The 24,564-nt window shown below is 40.2% G+C and overlaps 1 protein-coding gene across 4 annotated transcripts in view; it reads right to left on the bottom strand.

The window, feature by feature from the left end:
- Window positions 1–1,551: 1,551 nt before the first annotated feature.
- LOC111249646 (uncharacterized) overlaps window positions 1,552–24,564 on the bottom strand; it is a 183,081-nt gene continuing 160,068 nt past the window's right edge. For 3 of the 4 annotated variants that reach the window (XM_086986252.1, XM_086986251.1, XM_022803770.2), the window contains one exon: window positions 1,552–2,086. The gene's annotated coding sequence lies outside the window, so the exon portion shown is untranslated. The remainder of the gene's footprint in view (window positions 2,087–24,564) is intronic. The other variant, XM_086986253.1, reaches the window with a different exon arrangement.

Below are 24,564 nucleotides of genomic sequence, written 5' to 3'. Positions count from 1 at the left end.
ATACAGCTCATTTCGTGAGCTCGTACTGGTTGTCCTGGCTCATACTGGCTGTGTACAATTGCGTGATGCCATACTAAAAGAAACGAATAGTGCAGTCGGCGGTAATGTTCCGCGTCATGCTTGCGACAGGTGGGCGGTGGTCCTGGAGGCAACCTGAGATGCCTTTGAGCGGGAAGAGGAGTGAATGTTAGATCAGAGCTAACCCTAAATAAAACAGGACACCCTACAGGGGTGTCCTGCCTTCCCGCCTCTTGCCGCATCTTTTTCAAGACGCGTCGACTAAATGATGCCTAGCAGGCGCCGCCGTCACTCATCGAAGAAACGCCCGTTTTTCTGCTGCATTTGCCCCCTTTTCCTCGCAGTTGGCGCCCAGAAGACAGGAACATCGTGGGTAGCTGGCTCTTGGACCTTAGACTAATTGGCTGTTGGCTCCCTCGATTCTTACAAAAGCCTGTGGATTGGGTAAACCCCTTCCATTCGGCCATGGCGAGAATTGGCGCCTATTCGTGCACACGTGCGGTTATATATGTATGCCTTTATAAATTGGCAATACATACAAACAAAACGACTTTATCAGTCAGCTACCTTAGACAGTGTATTTCACCAGTCGCGGTGGCCGCAACAGTCGTGCACACTCAGGTTGAGCACACGCCTATAATTTTTCCGTTCAAGAAGCAAAGACCGCAGAAAAAAATGTAAAGTTAAGGGTATTTTACAATAGAGCATTGGTGCTAGATGTTTCTTGTAGTTTTTAGGACAAGCTAGATTTCAGCTCTCATCAGTTGTCTGTTTATATGCTCTTGAGTAGCTGGTTTGTATCGAAAGAAAGAGACAGAGGCTACTATTTCAATATGGTTAAGCATAGATAGAAATTATTGGAGTTAAAAGAAAAAGGTATTAACTGAGCAAGTAGCTTTATTGGTTGTAAATTTGCGCTGCCTGCAATTTCTTGTCAATGATATTGACCATCAAACCTACGAGGTTCTGCAGGTTATCATTTTGGATGGGGCTATATTACCGCGATCGGCAGCACCAATGGTTATTGCAAGCTTGTATTGAGTCATCAAATAAGTTCGGGAGGTCCTATGATGTGCTTCATCTTTTCAGTAATTCTTATACATGTATGGAAATGTTATATATCGATTAGGGTTCTTTCCTGATTATAATTATGTGATCATGTGCGGTGGAAAATGAAGTTCTCCCACGGAAGACTCGTGGTTTCAAAATCGACAATTTCCATATTTTGTAGAATAAGAAAAAACAGAGTTATATAGGGTAAATTAACAAATACAGAACTTACAGGCAAACGAAAGCATTTGAGATTTTTTTATACCTGAAGTGGCGCATATCAAAACTTAGCTGCGAGGCGTAAGTTGAACATACTGAGAATACAAAACCAAGTTTCGCAAACATCGGTAAATAGCGAAATATAACTAAAAATTTTATCTCTGATGACGCAGGTTTAAATAGCTTAAAATTTGTTTCGGCAGTTTTCGAATCCGGAACTGATCTAGATAGACAGAAGAACTATCGAAGTTAAAGACAAAACACTTGCTTAGCTGTGTCCTTTTATTCAGCACGCGCCAATCGACAAATGTACACTTCGACGTCCATGATGACAAAAAGATACACCGACAACTTGAATCATTCTGCTTTCGTTGTTTTGTCCACAAACGAATTATATTGAGGTGAGACGGCGATTGCCCATGAATTTACATGACGAGAATGTGACGGAGTTGATACTAATCTCTAATACGCCATTGTGGTTTTTCTGTAACTGAAAAAAAAAAACTATTTAACACACAGGGAACGGGACAAAGCAGGCTTATACCTGAGAACGAATAACCGAAACACAGTTCAACCAGGATTAGTTGTTTACAAGGCGCTGACATACAAAAGATGCACAAATAATGATAATTGTTATTATTATTATTATTATTGAGTGTACTTATCATTTTTGAAGTGTCGAATTTTATTAGTTTCACATTTTGCTATAATCTAGCTGGACCATGCGTTGATGTCATAGTTACGTGCTGTTTTGAAGTCTTCACGTGCATCCATAGTGTGCATCTTCATTCGGTCGAGCCTGTAAGCAAAAGGTTGACAAATGAAAAACTCCATCGGAATTAGATCTGGCGATAGCAAAAGCAATTTCACAGAATCTAGTTAGCTATAAGAAACCCCTCATTGAAAACGAACGCACAGTTGTGGTGTACTGCACCGGTAGACCACTCTGATAAAAGTACAAAATACTTTTGTACGGCCTCATTAATTACGGCATCACAATGTTTTTCAACACTACGGAACACACTTCGTGGGTAAAGGTTATGTTGAAGAACATCAGTTCTATATCTTCACCAGCTATTTTGGGGCTGATTGAGCCGTTCATGGTTTACCAAATGGGAATTTTCTATAGAGTTGTGGCGCTCGGCTAAGCTTAGAACGGCGTTATCAGACTGCGTGATTCGCTTAATGGTCTCTAATAAATCTGGGACGGATAGTTACAAGCTATTTCGCAAAATTGCAGACAGCGACCCAAATCCTATACTAACCCATTTTGGTTTATACATTCCCAAGCATATAAGTGTTATTAGAGGACCTAAAGATGTTCATTATCTATATAACTATTATATAAATTAAAAAATTTGCGTTTCGAAATATCAGCGTCCTCGACAAATGTTTGCCTGCGTTGGTGTAAGCTATCTGCCTGCATTTCTGAGTCACTTGTAATTCAGTCAGGTACTTCTGTGCTTTAACTATGAATCAACTTCTGTCGGAAGTTCAAATCCACTTTTTTCTACGTAGTTTACAACGCCCAAAATGCGATTGTACTGGTGCTCTTGAAGTGTGAAGTTAGCTCATAAACTGTTCTGAAATTACCAAAGGGTTCATTTTTTCCTTTTTTTCATAATATATTAATGTATCATCTATAATAATCATATATAAAAAAATAACTCCAAATTCAGGAAAAATTCTAAAAAAAAAAAAATGAAAATAAACATATGTTGATACGAAGTTGGATCTCCTCTTCCTATAGGATCAACTAAAGTTACATTAAAATTACTATCTGGCAATAATATTGTAATTGCCCCAGTCAACACTGATAAAGATAATAAAATTAAAATTGATGTTCGATTGAGACTAAGCTCCATTTGAGCGTTACCTTTTCTGCGCGTTCTGAGCGTTACCTGTTAAAATACGTATCTTTTGTTTCTTGCATTTCCATTTAATATACTTCTCAGAGTATTCGGTAATTTTCTTAAAAAGTTCACTCCAGAAATCGTTTTTATTTTCTATTTTATATTTATTTATATAGATGACAAAATCGGTCACTTATAATAAGAGTTTAAGTTGTACTCGAAGTGGTCTGCTTAACGCCCATGGTAAATAGAGACAACAATTGCGGGAACTGTAGTAAGAGCACCTTTAATTATTTATAGAACCTACGTCATTCAGTAAACGAGAATAAACTTATACTATTGCACAGTTCTAACTGTAGACGAACGTTTGTTTAAAAGTCAGCACTGCTATCTACATAACAATCCCATTGTACGTACAGCTTTTCTAAGCAGTTTCATATTATGCATCCCTTCAAAGTAAAGATCAGAAACCCGTAAACTTACTTGGCCGCAGGCCGCTAAAAATATGATAATGATTATCCGACATGAAGCAAGTTGAATGAACTTAAACCTTTAGCTATTAAATATATTGGTTTGTCATCTTTGGCCGTTCCAACCCACGTTACTTTACAGGCAGCACCCCCAAGATAACGCGTCTGACCTGCTTATTGATACCAGAATTAGCCAAGGCTAGAAAATGTCCCGTTCGTTTTGAAATCTCAGTGAAGTGCGATAAAATATCCAGTACAATCATGTGGGGGATAGTCTGTTCCTACGTTGATCTTAGCTATCATAACGTACCCTACTGTGGCACTTCATTAAAAGAGGCCATCTACGAACGTCGGAGGAATACTAATTTGTTATGAGAAACCAAATATACCCCCATATGTAATGGTACATGTACGACGTTTACTTAGTATCAGACGTATGATAAAATTGACGCTTACCGATTGTAAGTATTAAGTCCCAGATTGTTGATTTGGTTCCAACGATCTCGAAGAGCCTCTGAGTAGAGACATTTTTACTCAGTTTAATAGTACATTTAGCTCGATTCTGACTCATCAAACGCGACCGTTTATATTTTTCTAGCAGAAGTGAAATAAATTTAGCTTTAAAATTGATTAATCTCTGTCAGCCAGTATTGGTAGTCTTTGAAAGAAAGTACTTTTAAGTCAGTGGATAATACTGATGCGCTAGTGCGAGATCGGTCCGTTCCAAAGGTAGTGCTTCCCAGACGATTTATTTAACATTTCCACACAAATCTAAACGCAAATACATTCTGATATAAAGAATCTCAACTTACAGTTATAGAATACTTCCAATCTAATGTACAATCTCTGATTAGTACCCTCATGGAGATCGTTGAACACAACTTTCTCGAGGCCTCACTTGTAGCACTCATTCTGCGTGCGAATTTTCTGAATCCGGATAACTTCATCAATGCCTTACTTCAAGTGAGAGCGCCAAATCTTACAGAAAGGTAATGATTTCCATAAAATACATATAAAGCGTAATTCAAAGTTTTACTCCGTTGGAACGCGAGTAATAATATTGAATGTCTGGACAACACCAGTTATGCGTATGTCGAAATTTAAATAAAGTCTGATGACAATTTTTGGGCCGAAAACGCTCTCTGCTCTTGGGGCCAAGAATAGTATTTAACGCGCGTATAAAACTACATTACAGACCTCTAATCGATAATTAAGCAGTGGAGATTAGTACTTTGTTGTTTTTACGCTTGCACTAGATACTATATTATAGTAATTTCCTCAGATCAGGACTGTCGCAAGAAGCACACCGTACGCAGTAGTTTACGACTGATGCCTTCAATTGATATTTCTTTAAGATGGAAAATAGATATGCAAACGAAATCTCTGCGACCCTGATGATGACCAACTGATCAGCGAACTCACCTCTTCATTTACCTCTCTGTAATTGAATGTATAAAGTGAAAACTTCTTGTCAATCCGTCAGACCTGTCAAAAAGATACGTAGAAAAAAAATCCAAATCCATAAATCGTTCTTATGAGCCTGTGATAACACCTTTTCTACAATTATACAATTGACCTTAGTTTTCTGAAAAATCATGCCTGTTATCGACTCTTAGGCTACAGGTCGAACGTTCCTACCATCCGACTTAGAGCTTTCTATGTATCGAAACGACTAAAAGTGGTGACTGAAATATTGATATACAGTAGAATTTTTTAGAGATTTGTATGAGTTTCGGCGGCTCCGTTAAGACTGTCTCAAACTTCTTATAGGCAAGTAAAAGAAGAGAATCAAAAATAAAAAATCTTGTAACCTAAAAAATTTAGTTCTAAGTTGGCTCAGTCGTAGTGGGAATGGAACGCAAGTCAAACACAAACTTTTGAACCCACAAATAAACTAATAACCAAATCACTACCAATATATATTTTATCGGCGTTATTAAGAACGGCTCTCAGAGATCGATACAGACCTATTTTCCTGAAGTCCAATGAGGAATAACGAGTGGGGTCCTATGAGAAATAACAGATATGGCGTCATTTGCTTTGCCCTACGTGGGCTCTACCGTAGACTCTGTAGAAAATTTTGATGGACATCATGCCGCCCGTTGACCTTTTGTTTAGAGCATTGACAAATCCATCGAATACGTTTTAAAAGGTCTATAAAGACTGGTATAAGTTATATGACGTAAACATACATACTATCATGTTATAGCATTGTTGAGGTGTTTGTGATTACTATCAACAAAGGTAAATAAAATTTGGTCTTAATGTTTTGGCGTTATCTAGTATGAACTGCTCTTTTGGTTTTATGGATCTAATTAAGAAAAGCTCTCTGGAAGATGCAAGAAAGCACAGATTTCTATTAATCCCTCCAAACCACCTTAAGCCCTATTCCTTACATATAACTTATTGTGACACTATTCAAATTAACAACGTTACGCTTAAGTGGCTATCAGTTGTCGCAGTTGCATTACGCTGTTTAGCCCTCTAATGCACACTTTTATATTTGTCAAATGTTTCCCCTTTAAACCCAATACAGTAGATCTAGTTTTCTATCCCGTATGCGAGAGAATGTCCACTAACTTCTCCCACAATAAACTTCAACTGCGTTGTACAATTGACCGTCAACATAACACATGTAGAACATGTATTCGACCTTAGGACTACAGAGACATTGCCGAAGATCGAATGTAATTGTAGAATGTTGGAATATCTAACCAAGGAATTTCAATATACCCATCAAGCATGTTGAGCAAAACTGTTGGACATTGAAAAAGCATTGAAGTTTTGATTTTGGCAATGTAACGAAGTACCCCTTATTAAAATAACCTTGCAATTGAAGACTTTTTATAGGATCGCTTCACTATAGCATATGCTGTTCTATAAGAATACATCTTATATGAGCACAATATTTTGGATGCATATTCGTGTACTAAAAATCAGATGTGTACTCCATTTTATCTCTACTAAATCTTGATTAATTTCCACTGAGTGTATCGCACACTTTACATTCGTGTAATAGACATGTGGGATGGAATAAAAGGCATCGACATTACATATGAGTAACTAGCCCCTTTTTTTATTTAGACGTTATAGTTCTCTACGTATAAGTATTTTTTAGACTCATTTTCTCTCCATGGGCTCATATGTAGGTATGTACTTGCATTTGTTTACACTCTCAGCATGATTCTACAGGAAGCCACCGACAAAAACGTCAAAGACGACAGTTTCATCATCAAGAACAACTGCATCAAACGGTCCATATGTCTGCTGGTGTGTATGCACAGGATGGGTAAGTGGCAAGGGTTAATATATTCTCTCCAAAGCGTCGTAGAAGCTACAAAAAAGAGCGCTCGTTCCCATGGGCATCGCTCTACGTAACTAGGGGTCTACAATAGTAGGGGTGAACTCTTACGAGTTGCTTTGGCCCTAAGGCGTATTCGCTGAGGGTCAATATATCATACGATGATTTACGGAACAGGGCGCTTTCACCAACACGAAGAAGAACGACAACTCTGTAGACAGACGATTCGTTTCGTCCTTGAAGAAATTTGCCGTTCGAAGCAATATGGCAATAAAGTAGCGTTGGGTATGAAGCTCAAAGCATTTAAGGAATAATTACAACAAACCATATCAGGCACTTAGTAGAGGAGATTTTAAACTAAAACCAAGCAGATATATTTTGTTCGCTAGAAGAACGTCGAATTTGTAGGCATTAGCGCGGAGAAATAATTTGTCACCGAATCTGATAAAGGGCTGTTGACCGTTTCAGAGTCGCTTCGTAGGAGCTTGAGTTGTACAACTAAATATATCGGTTTTTGACGCGTTATCCGATAGCTGCTTACCTAGTATAGCTCGGCACAAAGTCTCTCCTTGCTCGTTCATTCACCGTTTAGTCACACACACACACACACGCGCGTAAACACCCACTGATATACACACACACACACCCACCCACACACACAGAAACAAACAGAAATCCATACGATTTCTTTGTGCGCGTCCAACCAATGAGCTAAGTGACGGGAACGAAAAAGATTCTAATTCGAGCTCGGCTGACTGGCTGGCTGGCTGGCTGGCTCCTCCAACTCGGCCCAGTTAGGTTAAGTTCCTAACAAAAGCTTCATCGTTATGTGCGTACTGCTAGGCGGGGTAGCCCGTCCTGAGGATTTTAGCAGCCGCGGATAGCATTTCTCGCACTGTTTTTCCTGGGTATACCAAGTGGAATCGATTTCCCATGAAGACGTCGGTAACGGAAGTAACAGAAGTGATGTCCATCGCTGTCAGAGCTCGCATCCCTTTTCCAACCGATATCAACGACCGCGTGTGTGTGTATGTGCAGACTGCACCCCAACCCCTTGAGGCGATATCTCGCAAGTTGCGTATCTGTCTGACCTTATGTGCTGAGTGTTCCATGCGTTCACTTTGGGGTTATTTGGAGCTTGGTCCGTTGCTAGCAGCGATCGGCCCTTTTCGTGTATTGCCTGTATGGGCTGCACACTTTGCCACGGCCTTTAGTTATTCCTCTCCAATGTGATCCTAAGTCTCATAATACTACGGCACCCACCAGGCTCCTGCTGTTCAGGCCTAAGTGCTTTCATTTTCCTTGCCATTCTTTGCCTCACTCGTGCGCGAACGCGCTCCCAGCGTTTTGCCATTGCACCATGATCAATTAATCCGGGTATGGCTTAGCTTGGCCTTTGGCCCTCTGTTTATCGAAGAACGAGGGACAATGAGAATCCTTCTTTATTGTAGATAGATTGCCTGGAGTAGCATAAGGAGAATATGATTGGTGCTACAAGAGCCTGGCGGTGAAAAAAGGAGGCAGTCACTTTTTCATACGAGTGGCCGAACCATCAGTTTTCTGATACGAGAAATTTGTTGTCGCCACTAGTACTGCAAATATGGATACAACTTCGCCCATAAAAGAAAGGGTCTTCCTCCTTAGTTTCTTTTCACTAATTTCCTTTCCTGGCACTCTGCTGGATCCTGCAATAAATAATCGTAAAAGAATGTGTGCACATTGCCCCTGTGACGCTGGATAATCTACGACTGCGTCTAAATCTCCAGCATATACGATTCATTCATACGATTCACGATAAGCGTATTTCAATATCAAAATTTCCTCATGTGCGTAAACAAAATTCGTTACTCCTTGGCGAAGCCAATATATGGCTCCACCCTAATTAGACGATGCCTTAGGGTTTCCTTGACCTTGTGCTTACTTCCACTGTTTTGCTCATACAGAGCAGAAAAGGCAGGAAAAAACATTCTGAGGATTGACCATCTCCGAAGCTGAAAATAGAGTCCCGTTAGGTAGATGAAGGACAAAAGTTTCTGTCTAACGACGCACAGAGATGGTATGAGAAAGGCGTGCCAATGGCGCGCATTTTTCCATCAAGTGTGTTCCGTTACTTCAGCCTATCTGCGCAAGGCGATGTCAGCGTCTACATCTTCTAACTATATATACAATGATGTGTCCCTGCCTGCTTGTTTACCTCGCGCTATTCTCTCCCTTGGTTTGGCTTTAATATGCTGCCACGTCGTTATCTCTACTCTACTGCAACTAGGCTAAAATCTCGATGCAGGCAAACAAACGCACATATACGCACATATATAGTTTCGGACATAGGCATATATACGGAATATCATTCACAACGGGAGCTTACACCGGAATAAAACGGTCAGGCAGAAATCCCGGAAGCCTGATAAAGATTTAAATCCCATACAAGTGCGTCTCGTTCATACAGATGCGGACACTAGGCACTATATGTTGATAGCTGTCTTTATGTTATCTTTATCTTTTCGCGCACATTCACGAGAAAAAGGGCTCTCGCAATAGAGTCATCGACATGCAAGATGGATGAGGTTCAAGATGTCTCATACGGGGTGAGGAAAAAAATCGGTGCATATGGAACTTTTGTCAAGAAAGCCAGATGCAAGCGCGCGATAGAAGTTCCGGGAGTTGTTATAATTTTTCATTCACCTTTCAAAAGTTACATATTTTGCAGCGATACCTTCAATTTGAATAACGGCTAACAGACACATTCTATCGGGCAAAACAACTGCAGTTATTTCTTTGAGTATAAAGCAGATATATGCACCTCCTTATATACTATAGAATACTGCTTCTATCGCTTTGGTCAGGTGATTTTCTTACTGCCCTCTATACTTTAATCGAAACATCCGGCAGTATTCTTCTTCTTACAATAAGCGTTTTTTGGCTTTAAAAAAAACATTTAACTTATTAGTGAAAGCAATGTTGCTATATCTAGTCAATCGAACGAAAAGTTTGCGTGCAACGTTTGACGTCTATGACCTTTTTCCTACATAGTTTTGAGCGAACAAAAGTATGATTTTAGTTACATAGCAACATATGATTATTACCGGTACGTTCCACCACACGAGCTCCCCTTCCACAGCAGGGAAAATGGCACCATTAGTTCTAGCGTGCACGAAACGATTTATAATTACTACTGAGACTACTCGTTGCCGCCATCGCGTTTAATCTTGTTGTCCGTATTTCTCCAAGCTACATAGATTGAGGCCATCACTGTACATGTAATGTAAAGGTAGCCGCTGCCGAGTACATGTCTTTTTCCTCTGCAGCTTTATCCTCTACGAGCTTCGGCCATCTGTTTTCGTGGAGTGGGGATTTGAGTGGCTGGAATAAAGGGACGTTGCTTATTTCTGTCTTCCTGTCGCCCGTGTCCGGGCATCCTGCTACGCAAGGCACGGCACTATTTGCTTTTTTCGCCTGCTGCTGCTGCTGCCGCTTTTGTCGCTGTGACCACTGTTTTCTGAGGTGGGGTGACCTTACTTGAGTAGGATACGGCCGCTATTGCTGGTTCTAGCCAAAGCCGATGTAATTAGCCCGGGCTTAGACAGCCCCAAGAAAACAGCAACAGGGAGCGTGAGAGGCAGAGATACAAAAAACGGCACTAACGTAAGAACTACGTTTGAAAGACCATTGACGAATAAACGAGCGAACAATGAGAAGACTTGCTGAGGGTCTAGGGGGTGCGTAACAACTAAATATGAAAGCTTTAGATGCACGTGCTCAGGCCAAAGAGTTATTAGAGATGAGTGAAGGGTGGGAAACATGTAACGGAAAGAATCTTCACGAAAAGAAGATGGTGAAGAGAGAAATCGGCGGAAGTTGGTTGGTAGGATATAGCTCAGGACTCCTTCGACCCAACTACATGGTCTTTTCAACGTAGGAGAGTATAAACATATAAGAAAAACAACTAGCCCTACTAGCATACAATTTGATACGGCGGCAGAATGAAAGCTATCTGTTGCTAATGTAGAGACTTCTGGACAATAAAAATACCGATGACTTCAATGGAAACGAGTGGCGGTAATAAAGTCAGCAGCTGAAGAAAACAACTATAGAAGCAAGACGCCGAGGCAGTGAGGTTAATATCTACGAGGAAAGGTGTTGAGGAAAATAGAGAACAGAGGTCGCGCAAATTTTAACTAATTTTTATCTTTAAGCGCCTCGCTATTTTTCTGTGTTTGGTATATATTTCCTGTCCTGCTCTGTTCTCTCAATAGATATCATTTATACTTGAAATACTAGAGATACCTGTATTAATAGTTATAGTGTTACTGGTAGCAATTGTCCGCAATTAGCAACTTACATACGTGTTTCGAATTTTACATCAAGTTTAAACTTTGTTAGTTAAACATTGCTGCTTCAGAGGGATAAGTTTTCCTGCAGAAAACGAATCCTGCATTTATTTTTTGGAGTCGAACTTGTGCTCATACAAACGCGTTTTTAAACAACTTTCATCAACTTGTTTAGCACCTTTATAAACTAGATCGATCGTTTGTTTTCTCATTGATGGGAGCGCGCGAACAAGTTTGCAAGCAAAAGGAAGGCGGTGCGGCGAATGTCATCATATTGTTAAGCAAGAGAAAGTTCATTCACGATTGCTCGATATTGAGAAGACAACCTGATCGAGTCTGTACATGCAAATAGCTAGACTTTCTACTATCATCCATAATCGTTAACCCTTTTTAAAGCTTTGGTAGTAGGAGTGACGCAAAAGCCGGAAGCGCCGTGTGCCTCGATTGTATCATAATCAGCAGAGTTACTACATCGATAATGAAACGTCTGAAGCAAATCACAGCCCAGAGCTGTAACTCTGGTTCAGAATCATATTTTTAGGACAAAAGTAATGGGACGCAGGCGTTGATACAGACGCTACCTGAAATGACACTTGAGACGAACCATGCGGCAAACCCAACGATGTAATGCATTCCTTTGATAGGCAGTAACGAAGGGTTCACAACCGGGGCGGATAGATTGTAGAAATGACAAATAAGTAATTCAAATGAATCTTTGCTAGCCAGTTGCAACAATATGAACAGCAACAGCAGTTATACCGGCTGAAACGGACATCACCGACATTTACTATGGTCGGCCATTAGACGCTGACAGCTATACGGTGAATGTATGAATTTATCAATGGGGCATTTTGCTTGAGCGATTGAGATAGGCACTAACAAAGAAGAAAAATGGCAAAGCGAGAAAGGGCGGATGGATGAGTCTCGATGCCCCATCTACGTCGATCCCTAACTGAAATAGATAAATAAATTAACGGTCGGTCTATCGGTGTCAAGAAGATTTTGCTTGTAACGAAACTGGGAGATTGTTGGGTGCAGTTCTTAGGAAAAAAAAAGTGGCCCTGTTTGCCTCCGCTAATCTATCTAGTACCACTAGACGTTGTGCCCCCGCCCAAAGCAGCATGGCAGTTAAGTAAGAGGCGCTTCTTTTTGGTTCATTTAACATGATCGTAACAGCGGTCAGCGTGCGATTTTGTTCTCTGGCCGTGAGCATTCGAACGCTACATTATGTGTTCAGGCCTATAAGTGTGCGTGTAAGGAGTGCATGTTTGTGCTGTATGTGTTACGGCTTACCCAGTCAAGATCGTTCGTGGTATGGATCGGGAATTGTTTCATAAACGGTTATGAAAAGCGTATGCTACGAAAATAGGATTAATGAAATGTATGCGGTTTAGAATTTGTTAATTGTAAACCGTATACGCTTTTTGAAGGCAAAAGTACGCTTTACTATCTCGTATAAGAGCTCTCATGTGAAGCTTGCATTCACTGAAGAAAACCGCGTTTTACTTAACGAATCTCTGACGTTGCTTTGAAATAAATCATCTATTGCCATCACGCTATAATCCTGTGTTGTCCTTTATATTTTTCCGACTAATCAGCGATGCGACCTCTAAGATGTCGGTAACCGTTAGAAGAGCGCGCTATTCCAAGCGCTTTATAAAATCGTGGTATAAGACGACAGAACAGAATTAACGAGACGCCACAAATTGTCGCGGTGCTTCAATGCGTATGCAAGCGTCGCGTAATTTCGAGATACTGCCTACCTATTGGTGTTTAGCCGACGACTAACTAGAGAAGTGCTAACTACCAGTGCCGAGTGTCAGCCATCTGGTGTAAAGCATTAGCTTCGAACGTAATGCTCCAAGCATTAAATTTCAAACTAGAGAACCTCCACATTCTGTTACCGTTCGAAGGCCGTTACCGACGACGCCGTCAGTTGCCGAGGGCTCCACAACGTTCGCGGTCTTCAAAGTGGCTCCGTAAAAACAATTAATTTCGTTGATGTTCCGACGAAAAACAATTTAGCTACGACGAGCTGAATCCTGCTGTGGATCTACGTAAGCCAAGATAGGCTGCACACATTATGGTAAAGGCCTTGGGAAGTGCTATTAAATACGGGTAGTTTCGGGTGGATGTACCGTGCTATAGATGCGGCTCAATGTCGGTGCTTGCGCAGGCCAACGGAAATGAGAATGCTCGCGAAGTCAAACGATTTCGCGCACCACAGTAGCGGATTCGCTCTACGATGGCGGCCTTGGCTTCGAGCGATAACATCTCGAAGGCTGCAGGATATTTAGTGAAGGTTATTCTCGCGTCTGACAGTGTACTACTGTTGTGTGTAAGGAAAATGTAGGCTTGCAACGGGAAATTGAATAACAACGGAAGAAGGTGATGGGCGTTGATATGATTTGGAGTGGGCCCATGTATAGGACGTATATCCTTCTACAATACATGACCCGGACAGGAAACTCGCTCGAGGTTAATACATGTAGAATAGTAGACATTAGAGGATCGTCAACGTGAAGTGAATATATATATATATATATATATATATATATATATATATATATATATATATATATATAGCTATTATATGCATACCTTCAAACAATGTATAATTAAATTTCAACTTAACTTTAAGACAATATGGCCTGTACTTGCACAGTAAACGCTATTGTTTTCTCACTAGAAACACTGAGAGTTGGTTATTGATAATTTCAAAGGCCTCGTGCATAGAAACATAAGTACTTTTCATTATGCATAGACAGAGCATTATATGCACCTTTTTTTTTATTTTTTTAATAATATGTTCTATGCTATTCTCAGTATATTACGACTGAGAAAAGCCAGTGATGGATTGCGGTATTAAATCATGTGGTTTGGAAAAAAGATATATTTAAACGACTTTACTTTATACAAGAACTTATTTGTACTATAAAGTGTACGCTAACGAAAATGCACAGTCTCTACGCGGTCTCCCAATCGAGTCCCAACTAAACAACTGAAAGTTTTTCTTTTCTATGGTATTTTAGTTTGTATTCTAAAAGATTTTTTGTGACGCATTTGGTTAACATGCTGTAGTTTAGATGCCCTTAACTCTAGTGATTTTTTTCAATTTTTCAAAAGTACCTACTTAAAAAGCCCCAGTTGTAAGGTAACTTCAATGATTATTAGCACACTCGAAATCCTTCAAGTAATGCTTAGGGACACTGATCTGATATGCTGTAACGGATTTAAACCTGAACTATTAGGATGCTGGACATCGCCTATGTACGAAAAATTAGAAGATGAAAGGTAAAAGAAAATATAAAAATGCCAGAAATTTGGACGTGTTTTAAACGTGCACAATCCGCTTAATAGAAGATCTAGAAGACTCTGTCTTGATAAGATTTGGGACCTCCTCAATTTTTCCTGATTCAAATCTTCTAAGCAGCTGTGCGCACTCTTTGCCACATGGCAATAGGCAATAAAGTTAATTGACGAGACGTAGGATAGACTTTGGGAAACCACGACCTTATCTTGACTATAATACACTTGAAGCAAACGTTCTGCATAATAGAGGTTTATCGGTCATACTCTGAACTCGATCGTTCTGACTAGGCAATAAAAATTTATATTTCTGTTACCAAGGGACAAGGCTTTCCTCAGCACCACATATATGCCACCTATTACAATTGTATGGAACGTAGAAATTCAAATTTGAAAATGGCCAAGAATATAATGATCCATCGTGTGTAAGTGATAATTCAATATGAAACACTACAACAGTATAAAATGTGTGCAAAATTGAAGTAAGCCATTTTTAAACTCAATTTTTGGTTTTATTATACATTTCCTATAAACTTTTGTGGATAAAATTTAAGTTTTGCAAGGAAAACGCTTGTTGATCATAACAGAACCTTAAGCATTATGTTATTTTTGAATAACCTAACAATCCGTATGCATCTACGGCCAATAAAGCTAGATCAACAGGAATAAACAACGCCGCAAACCAAGAAAGCCTAGATAAACTCGAAAATGTATATGTATATCTGGTTATTTGCTACAATCGTATATAGAAAGCTTCTCGGGGTGCGATGTAGCATGTACCATCAAAAAGTAGAGAGAACAGGTCTTAAAAGCCGAGCTACATGATCAGCACGATAGAAACAACTTTAGAACTATTATGATACATACCGACTACCTATATGCGTTAACTGGTTTAAATTTTGCGTGCAAAAATTTTATCTGAGAAACAGGAAATCTCTGAATCTCCTCCGGTTGAAGCTTGCTCGGCGCGCGAGGTTGATCTATGAAGCCTACAAACAATTGTAAGAGACGCATAATTGGCCTGTCTTGCCAACATCGAACATAAACGGTAGTATAGCAAACCATACACTACGAAACAGTCAAAGTGTCTCATAGACTCCAAGATTTCTCGCGTATAAGCGGTCTACTCGGTTTTAAAAGACAGATATGCACGTCGTGTAAGAGCACGCACCACAAAACTATATATAGTTACATAATAACTTCCACAACTAACTAAAGTAATTGAGTATTTCCAAGCAATGTGCCAATATTCTTCTACATTTAATGCTACACACATTATAATGAAATTTGCTGTTATCAAAAATTGCTCAGGTACCGGCTTGTCTAAGTCGTGGCAGGCAGGTCAGGATCAATGATGGCTTCACCTGATTCTATACGACCTGTCGTTACTTTGAAGATTAATATGTGCATGCACCTGCCTGCGATTCGATAAAGGACCTTATCTTTTCCGGACTTTTATTCTATGTATCAAAATCTTTCAAAAAAAACGGATATTACTGACATTTTGTATGTTAACAAAGTGGCGAAATTTCGTTGAACCGTAAGAGAAAAACAGAACCGACTAATATGCTGTATGTGTTTAATATTGCTGACGTGACAAATCACTACCATACTGTTGGTTTTCCTTTCTTGAAAAGGCCAGATAAAAACGCCGTACGGTGTTTTTGAAAAATCGCGCCTAAAAATTGGATAAATAATGCTTAGGGAAGAAAATAGTGTTGTTAGCAGGGTTTCGTTGCCCAAGCTATAATATGCTCCTGAGAGATAATAAAAAATGCAAAAATCAAGCAGCAAGAATAGTAATGAACATAATTTCTTCTGCTGCCTAGTAGCTCCTAGCAAGTTGTATGTGTTTAGTATCGTTGACAGGTTCATTAAGTAATGCACAGGGATACTGAGTTTTATCGTGGAAACAGCTGAAATATATATATAACATTCATAACTAATCGCTATCATCGGCCATTATAAATATATATTGTATTCTGTACAACAAAATACGTTACTATGATTATTGTTTGCCATCAGTTTATCTATCGATCTTATCAACCTGCGTAATACATCGGCTCTAGGGCACTCTATTACTATTTCATGTAAAAAAAATGTAGAAAATAACATTATGAAAAATACACATCTATATTGCTGAAGTTATAATCGACAGTTCATAACTCAAACTAACGAGTATTTTAAAAAAGAGAAAAGTCTACAACAAAAGAATGAAATAGGCAGTAATCTGTTAGACATTATCCGACTGGAGCTCCAGGTCCCTTTGCAAAAATCTCCACAGAGGATCAAATGTCGTATATTCATTCCGACCCTATTTAATCCTAGGCATGGGTAACTAATAGTGGTATGTAAGGCTAAGCAGTGCAAATAGTATGACGAAAAATATGCCCTTTTGTCTTAATTCAGAACACTGGACTGGAATAATATATGTGGTTATAACAATAAGAACTAGATCCTGATACTGTAATATGTGTTTTCCCCCCCATGTCACCATAGTGCCTTTACCAACTCCCATCCCGTGTCCTACGGTAATCGTGTTTTTATTCCTCATATAAACACCATGTTTCGACTGTGCGGGCAAAGAAGGCTAGCTAGAAAGCTAAAGCTGCATTTCTAGAAAAAAAAAATCAGACGTCAGCAAAACTCTAACAGCTATATGAAATAACAGCAAAATTTATCACAGAAAAGTGGACTCGAGACTAGCTAGGCAAGCGTAAATAGTGCGAAATTCTGTGAGGCTTTCTTTTGACCAAAGCAAGAAGGTGAGACACACTTAGGCTGTAGAGTTACCCGAACCGTCACTACCAGTGATCGCCAATGAAGCCCCTCAATTCCGTTGGGTGGACATGATGGTCAGCCATTCAAACTCCCAACGATCCAGCTCAGTAGAGCTGGTCACTTTACGCTGAATTATTATAGCCCCTTAGCAACGTACCAGTGCCACCATATCTTTTCATTGTTCACCCCCTAACCGAACCCCCTCGAATGCCATCTCTGATATCGAGCAACTTCTGTTGGCATTTTCACTGGCGCGCTATTTTTGCTCGTTCTCTGCCACACACTTAACAAGTGCTATATATTTTGTACACAAAGAAAAATTTTGGGTAAGGCTGGTGGCTGGCTGTCAGAAAACGAGTGCAAGATCCCCGTGTAGCTTTTCGGCACGGAGCATCGGGGCAAGCCGCCCCTCTCTGGGTAGAAGCACAGTGCGGTAAAGAAGAAGAGAAGCAAACCCGTAAGGCAGAGATAGAATGTGAAAGAGAGAAATATATGGAGTCGGAAGGAACGTAACGCTGAAGAGGAAGGAAAGAAGGGGAGCTAGTGAGGCAGTTGCGAACGACGACGGCAAAGCGGTTACACAGGCCGCTATTTCTGCTCTTACTGGGTAGTAACTTAAACGCCATTCCAAACGTTCTACAGGCACTGCCCTTTTTCTTTTCTTCTTTCCTTTTTGGCGCGCTCGCTTGTACATGCTGCAGCCTGCCAAGCCGGAACCAGTCGCAGTAGACGCAAAAGGAAAGCGTAATGCTGCCAGAGACCTTGGAGCAGTTCGACAGCATCGGCGGCAGCAACACTAGTAGCGCCACTCCTTGTTTCTGTAGAGCGGCTCTTTCCGTCTTTTGCCTTCTCGCCCTGTTTCGCCGCTGCTACCGCCACGTACCACTTCTTTTCCTACTTGCCCTTCGTCCTTTTTTCGAGCGACCCTCGGGAAAAGCTGTTGCGGGTGCGGGACTTGCGGAACAGGCCGCCGAGCCTCGGAAAAAAAGCAGAGGGAGGATGGAAAGCTTCTTGCCTTTGGCGCTCTCCTCAACCAGTCACCTCCACACAACGATCTCGCCAGCCAGCAGCATCAGCTCACCCGTTTCCAGTCTCGCTGCTGTCTCTCGTGCTTCTCGGCTTTCTCGTGTTTACCTCTCTCACTCTGCTCCCACGTGTCCCTCTCTCTCGCTTTTTTCTGTTTTTGCCATTGTTTCCCATTCAGAGGAAACCGCTCCGCCATTCTCAATGATGCTTGTCGGTACCGTCGCAAAAGTAGCGCCTGCTGAAGCCAACTATGGCTACTGCTGATGCTGGTACAGCCTGAACGTCTTTTCCTCAAGAAAGAACATTGCGAACGAAATGCTAGCTAGCCATGTTTTGGGAATGCGGTGGCGATAAAATCTGGTAAAAGATGGTAGAGAGGACGAAAAACGCCGAAGTTTATGGGTCTTTTCTGGCCGTTTCGTTAGAGAAACGTTCACGGTCGACCATGCGATCTACAAACGGATAGAGCGCCATTGAAGTTAGGGCAAGTTGGAACGTAGACAGTGAGTTGGCGTCGGAAAAGTAAAAACGACACCGAAAAAGTGAAAACAAAACGATGACGACGAACAAAAAGGAAAAACAGAGCTATGACGAAGGCTGTGACGGCCCTGGTCGACAGGGGTGAACGGAACAGCTACAGTGCTAAAGCCGTGGCTACCGACGGTCCGTTACAACTACGACTGTTTTAAGTTCCATCCGCTGCCAAAACTCGGACCTGATTCGAGGCACTGGAAAGATGAAAAAACCGGTTAGCGGAAGAACAGATGGTCAGAGTAAGGCGGCAATGACGACAAAAAACAATTTAGAGTACTGGCAGAAAAAGACGAAATGATCCTTGCTTTATTCCGTGTTCGCTTACTTTCGCTGGCAGACGGGCCAAAAGAAGAAAAAGATCCCGTCGCCGGCTGATAAGAAACTGGGAGCACTGGTCCGTTTGCCGGGAACTCGAAGGCACTCTGATATCCCCTGCGTCTCGACAACGAGACCTCTGTCGGCCGCCTGTTTGATGCTCGTGTTGCTTTGTAGTGCGGTGGAGTTTGTAGATGCGAGGACCTGAGAGGCAGTGACGACGTCTGGCCAGAGGGCGGCAGTAGCCGAAGTGGTAAGGCCCTCTTTCGCTTTTGTATTGAAAGTCGTCAGCAGGGTAGCTCAACCGATGTTGGATAAATCCGGCTTCATCCGGCGTCCACCCTCGTTTAGACCACGCCTACTATTTATAGCGTATTATTATATATCGATGTGAAGGGCTATGTGTCGCGTAAAAACGCTACCTGCCGACAGATCTGGCGACAATTGTTTCAACGAAACAACCACAACAAAAGCGGCGATATCCCTAATGACAACAAAAATTTACGTCCAGTATCGGTAAAAACACAATTGTAGTATTACACAGAGTAGATTACTCATTGTCCCAGATTTCCGTTTCATCTAGCAGTAATTGTAAAGGAAATCCTTTCGGCAGTTACGGATTCACAAACGTTGGCAAAAGGGTGTCATAGCAAAATTATTTGTTCGTTCTTTAGCTATTGCTACTTTTAGTAGGGGTCAACAATCGCAATGAACATTTAAAAGAATAGAACATTTTAGAAAAATCCAATTATTACGTAATAAAACGCGTAGTCTAACATTGGTACGTATACTGCGATGTATACGTGTTAACGTTAAATGTTTACCATTGTATAGATGCGGCGAATTAGCTGGATGAGAGGCCAATGACTGTTGACGACGACGTTAGCTAAAAGCCTGTATAAAGCACTTTCTTGTCGTATTCACTTTGGTTGCAGCCATTGAAAATGGCCGAACTAAACCTGGCTCATTTCACATACGCGGCAAGTCTTCTGCCGGAATCCCTGAAGACATATCTTCACGTCCGCAAAATTCAAACGCATCTTGACTGATGAAAGAGGGTTAAACCATCTAAGTCGCAAACAGTACCACCGAATTACTTGTACCCGGCTTTCACCGTAACAAAAAACGTTTATGGTAGGCAACCGTCCGAGTTCGAACCGCCGGTTCGTTTGGATATTCATGCGTATCTACCCGGAATGTAGACGAAGCGTCAAAAGTCACTAGCGTAGAAAAACACTGCTAAGATCAGCAACCTTAAATCATAGCTGGCTTCGTACATTCTTTGCTACTTCGCATTTTCTGTGAATGCGATGCTCAATAGTGCGCTAGCTCTAATGGCCAACTCGATTTACAAGGTGAAAATTATCTCTATCGAGATGCTACTGCTGATAATGGTGCTTTTGTTGTGATTACGATCTGTATATTGTTACGGCAATGATACCGTACGTACTTTTAGTTTAGATATAGTTATCTATAACGCAAGTAATAGTGCCTAGTTTTTCTTTGGTTATGTATTAAATTTAAAGTATATAGACAAACCCCCAGTTCATTGATAGGCTGGTAGCACACATCCTATTAGTTTTACTGTTTTACACGTTTAAACATCGAAGTCCTTGTAAAGTTATCCTCGTTTCCGCTTCACAGTACAGATATAAGAGTTCACTTGATGATCGGACTTGTGTCCGATGACGTCCTAGGACTGCGACTAGCTCCCAATTGTGCACAGATATTCATTAAATTCACAAAGACCGTTGAAAACAACGATGCAATGTTTGTATTATACATGTGTCTATGACACAAGAACGCATAGGCTCCTAAGGGGATCCCGATGAAGAATGAGCATCAATGAATAGTATTACAGATTATGCTCGTTTTAGTAGAGCTTCAGCGATTGAATGATCAAAAGCGAAGGAATGCTTTGAGCCAACCAGCATATATGTGCATATACAATTAGGTACAGAAATTGCAAAAAAAAAAAAAAAAAAAAAAACTTCATTGTATTGTAACAAACTAATTAGTTCGCGCAAAATTTGCTTCGCGATAAGGCTGTTCATTGTCTTCACAGAACGAGAGTATGCTGTTGACGCATTGACATCTTATTTATTGAACAGAATCTTATGGTAGTTTGTCTGCGCCGAAGACACACGAAGTGTTTGTCTATTTGCCCTCCTAGTTTCATATTGGAAAGCTTCAAAAACAATTGCGTAGAGGTCATTTCAGGCTCAAAGGCCAATAAATAGAATTTAGGCCATTCAATTTTTTCGGAGATTTTTTCATAAATACTGTTTGGTTAAAAAGTGATCCTTAATTTGAAACTATATTCAAAACATCACTAACCTGACTGTATGAGCTTACGTATATTTTAACCGTAGTCAATGCCAAGAAAAAAAAAACATTATTTTTTTTAGAACTTTAACGTTATCAAAACACTCCCGATATGCATTGTTTTTCATATAACGACAATACAATATCTTTGTTTTTCTATAATATATTATTTTACAAAAATATATGGTTTATAAAAATTGAGTTATTTTTGTATTTTTGAGTGGTGGTAACTGTATGGTGACGTTTAACTTTAAACTTTTTTTTTTTTTTTTTGTCTATCGAGTTGCCCACCACGTAGCCTTCAATTTAGAAACTTACCGCATGCGAGTTTGGAGCTTGTGCCATTTTAATTCGGCTGGTCATCTTCTTGTGGATTGCTTACAGACATAATGGTACCGAGAAACACCATCGTATGGTAAAACGTGGTTCAAGACACGTTCACTTTTAAGCTTGTATATGACTTTTTCAATTCTTAGAAAAAGGACGAATTACAACTACAATACAGATGTATGCTCCCTCTTCATCTAGCAGACGAATGAGTATAGATTTCTATTAAAAAGAGACGACTTTATGGCTAGGACACTGAATAAGGACATACCGCAGTATATTCGCTCCATCCATTTAATTATCATTAAAAATTAAAAACATCTTATTTTTTAATTTGTTTAGTCTCTTACAAAGAGTTAGGCAGGATGCTGAAAATGAAGAGCAGACTGACATTAGCACATCCTAAATTTCACTATCTTTTGCCATTGCATCCATCCATCCATCCATCAGCAAGATCCTAGCACAGAAGCTTTTCTTGTTTCTTTGTTTTGTAACGGGAATATACACTATTTCGGGGATAGCCCTCACAAAGCTATATCCATTTAAAATTTAATGTGATGTGCATAATTAACCGTTCCGAAACGATCAAGGGAAGCCTGTTTTTTTTTTTTCTAATTAAATCTCCCGAAAAAGTTGCCAATGGCGAATACACAAAACACAGACAAAAACACTTCAGAGAATGACAAATAAATTGCTAATTTCAGTCCTTTTACCGTCGTTTTATCCATTCGATGTCAATCTTCTACACCTTAAGCATTTGAAAGTTGTTCTCTTTTCCTTATTTGTCCTATTTTTTTTTCTTACGTTCATACGCCACATAGTCATTCGATTTGGTTTAAATTCATTTCTATATTGTGTTTCCATAGAAATGCTGTTCCACAACAATGTAACTGGTAATTAATAATAATACACCAACAGATGTGCTACACAAATATTTCTACGCGTCACTTCGGCAAAATAATGGGTTGTGTATTTTGATTTGGCCTGCCCTTACGCATCTAGCGCAAGACGTCCATTGGTCCTTTGCTCAATATAACACGTTACAAAAAAACAACGTTTTATAGAGCAAACGCATACGCGTCTCTCCCTCCTCTTGCTCTATAACGTCCCGAAATTAGGGTAAAATCGGTCAATTTTTTATATTCCATTTATTCATATTGTCGATATTTACTTCCATCAGACGGTTTACATTTTCGTATCTTGTTCAGATGCCGGCTGATTTATGTTTGAGCAAAAATTCCAATATTAGTAATAAACGTATAGTAACAGGTTGTTTTGCCTATTCATGTGGAGAAGATGGCGAAATTTACTTTAGATCTCCTAAAAGATCGACGTTTATCAGATTATTCCGATCTGCGAGAAGTAGTAAATGTTCCTTCCGCCTTGGAGAAGTTCTGCTTGCCAGCTCGGATATACTTAACTATTGTCACGCGAAAATAATGTGTTTAAATTGCCCATTTTAGTATTGCCCAAGGCAATAAATCTTCAATATATGTTTGTAAAGGATCCCCAGCTTAGAGCAAAGTAAGCTTTGCGTAGCGCAGCCATGTCTAAGCCAAAGAAACAAATTATACTTAAGGCCCTAGATTATAGCATTTACAGAACTGGGTAGATCTTACGTAGAATTTGTTCGTAAAGTCTGCGGGAATTAACTATTGTTTACATGGACATGTAGCAAGGCTATTAGATAATAGAATATTCCTTAATCAACGACGAAAGCACAGTTTAACATACTACATTTCTAATTAAAGCGTTCTATTAATATTAGCTACATGGCTCAGTAAATGAGCGTCGGCTACATGGCAAGTCGGTTAGGTCTTGGTTCATGGCCATTAAACTACCCAGTGAACAATGTCCCTGTAGGAGTTTCAGGTACTCTCCTTTGTTACTATTAAGGCAAACCGGGCTAACAATAATGCGGTCGGCAAACGTAACGAGAGGGACAGCAGACTGTTCGAAGGATTGCGTCTGGTGACGCTTTCAGCTAGAGGTTTTTCCTTCTCGAAAATGGAGTGCTCCTTCGAAATATTGCCGGGCGAACTTGAGAGAGTTGCTGCGGTTGAGCTCACGGTTAGAGTTAACAACCGTTAACAACAGGCCAACAAAACTGAAAAAGCGAATTTTTGGGAATTGTTTTTTTTTTGTCTGGCCTTCTATTTGCCCCTGTCTTCACCCCTTCTCCTTGCCATCGGTGCAGCAGCAGAAGTTTTTGCGTGGATTACCTTTGCCTAGTTGCGTTTTCGCTCAACTAAAAAATCCCGCGCTTTTGTTGCTACTAGCGTTTATTGGGCAGATTGCTTAACAGGGACCTTTGGACCAGAAATATGCATTTGGCACTGGATGTGAATAGCTTAAATTCATGCTTGGTTGCCAACAAAGCTTGATACATTCATATAACGTACACCTATGCACGACAGAGGCGAGTTCATAACAAAAGTTCGTATGTTACCATAGGCAGCACATTTCGATGAAACCCATAAGTCGTAAATTGTTAATATAATTTCAGATTTCAATTACTGGATGCTTTCATTATCAATCAGCCCCAACTAAATTAGTGGCTTCATGTTCCGCCAACCGTTTTCATAGTAGCGGCGGCAAGCACAGAGAGGAGTTGCACGAAGAAATCACAGTTTCGGACCAAAAAGCGGCTTACCGTGGGACGCAGAAGTAGAAAAATTTCGTAAATTTAGAGAAAAAAAAACGGCAAC

This window comes from Varroa destructor, unplaced genomic scaffold, assembly GCF_002443255.2.
Source record: "Varroa destructor unplaced genomic scaffold, Vdes_3.0 BEIS01000004.1, whole genome shotgun sequence".
Lineage (NCBI taxonomy): Eukaryota > Metazoa > Arthropoda > Arachnida > Mesostigmata > Varroidae > Varroa > Varroa destructor.
The sequence above is the reverse complement of the archived record's forward strand: the minus strand, read 5'-3'. Positions and strand labels throughout refer to the sequence as shown.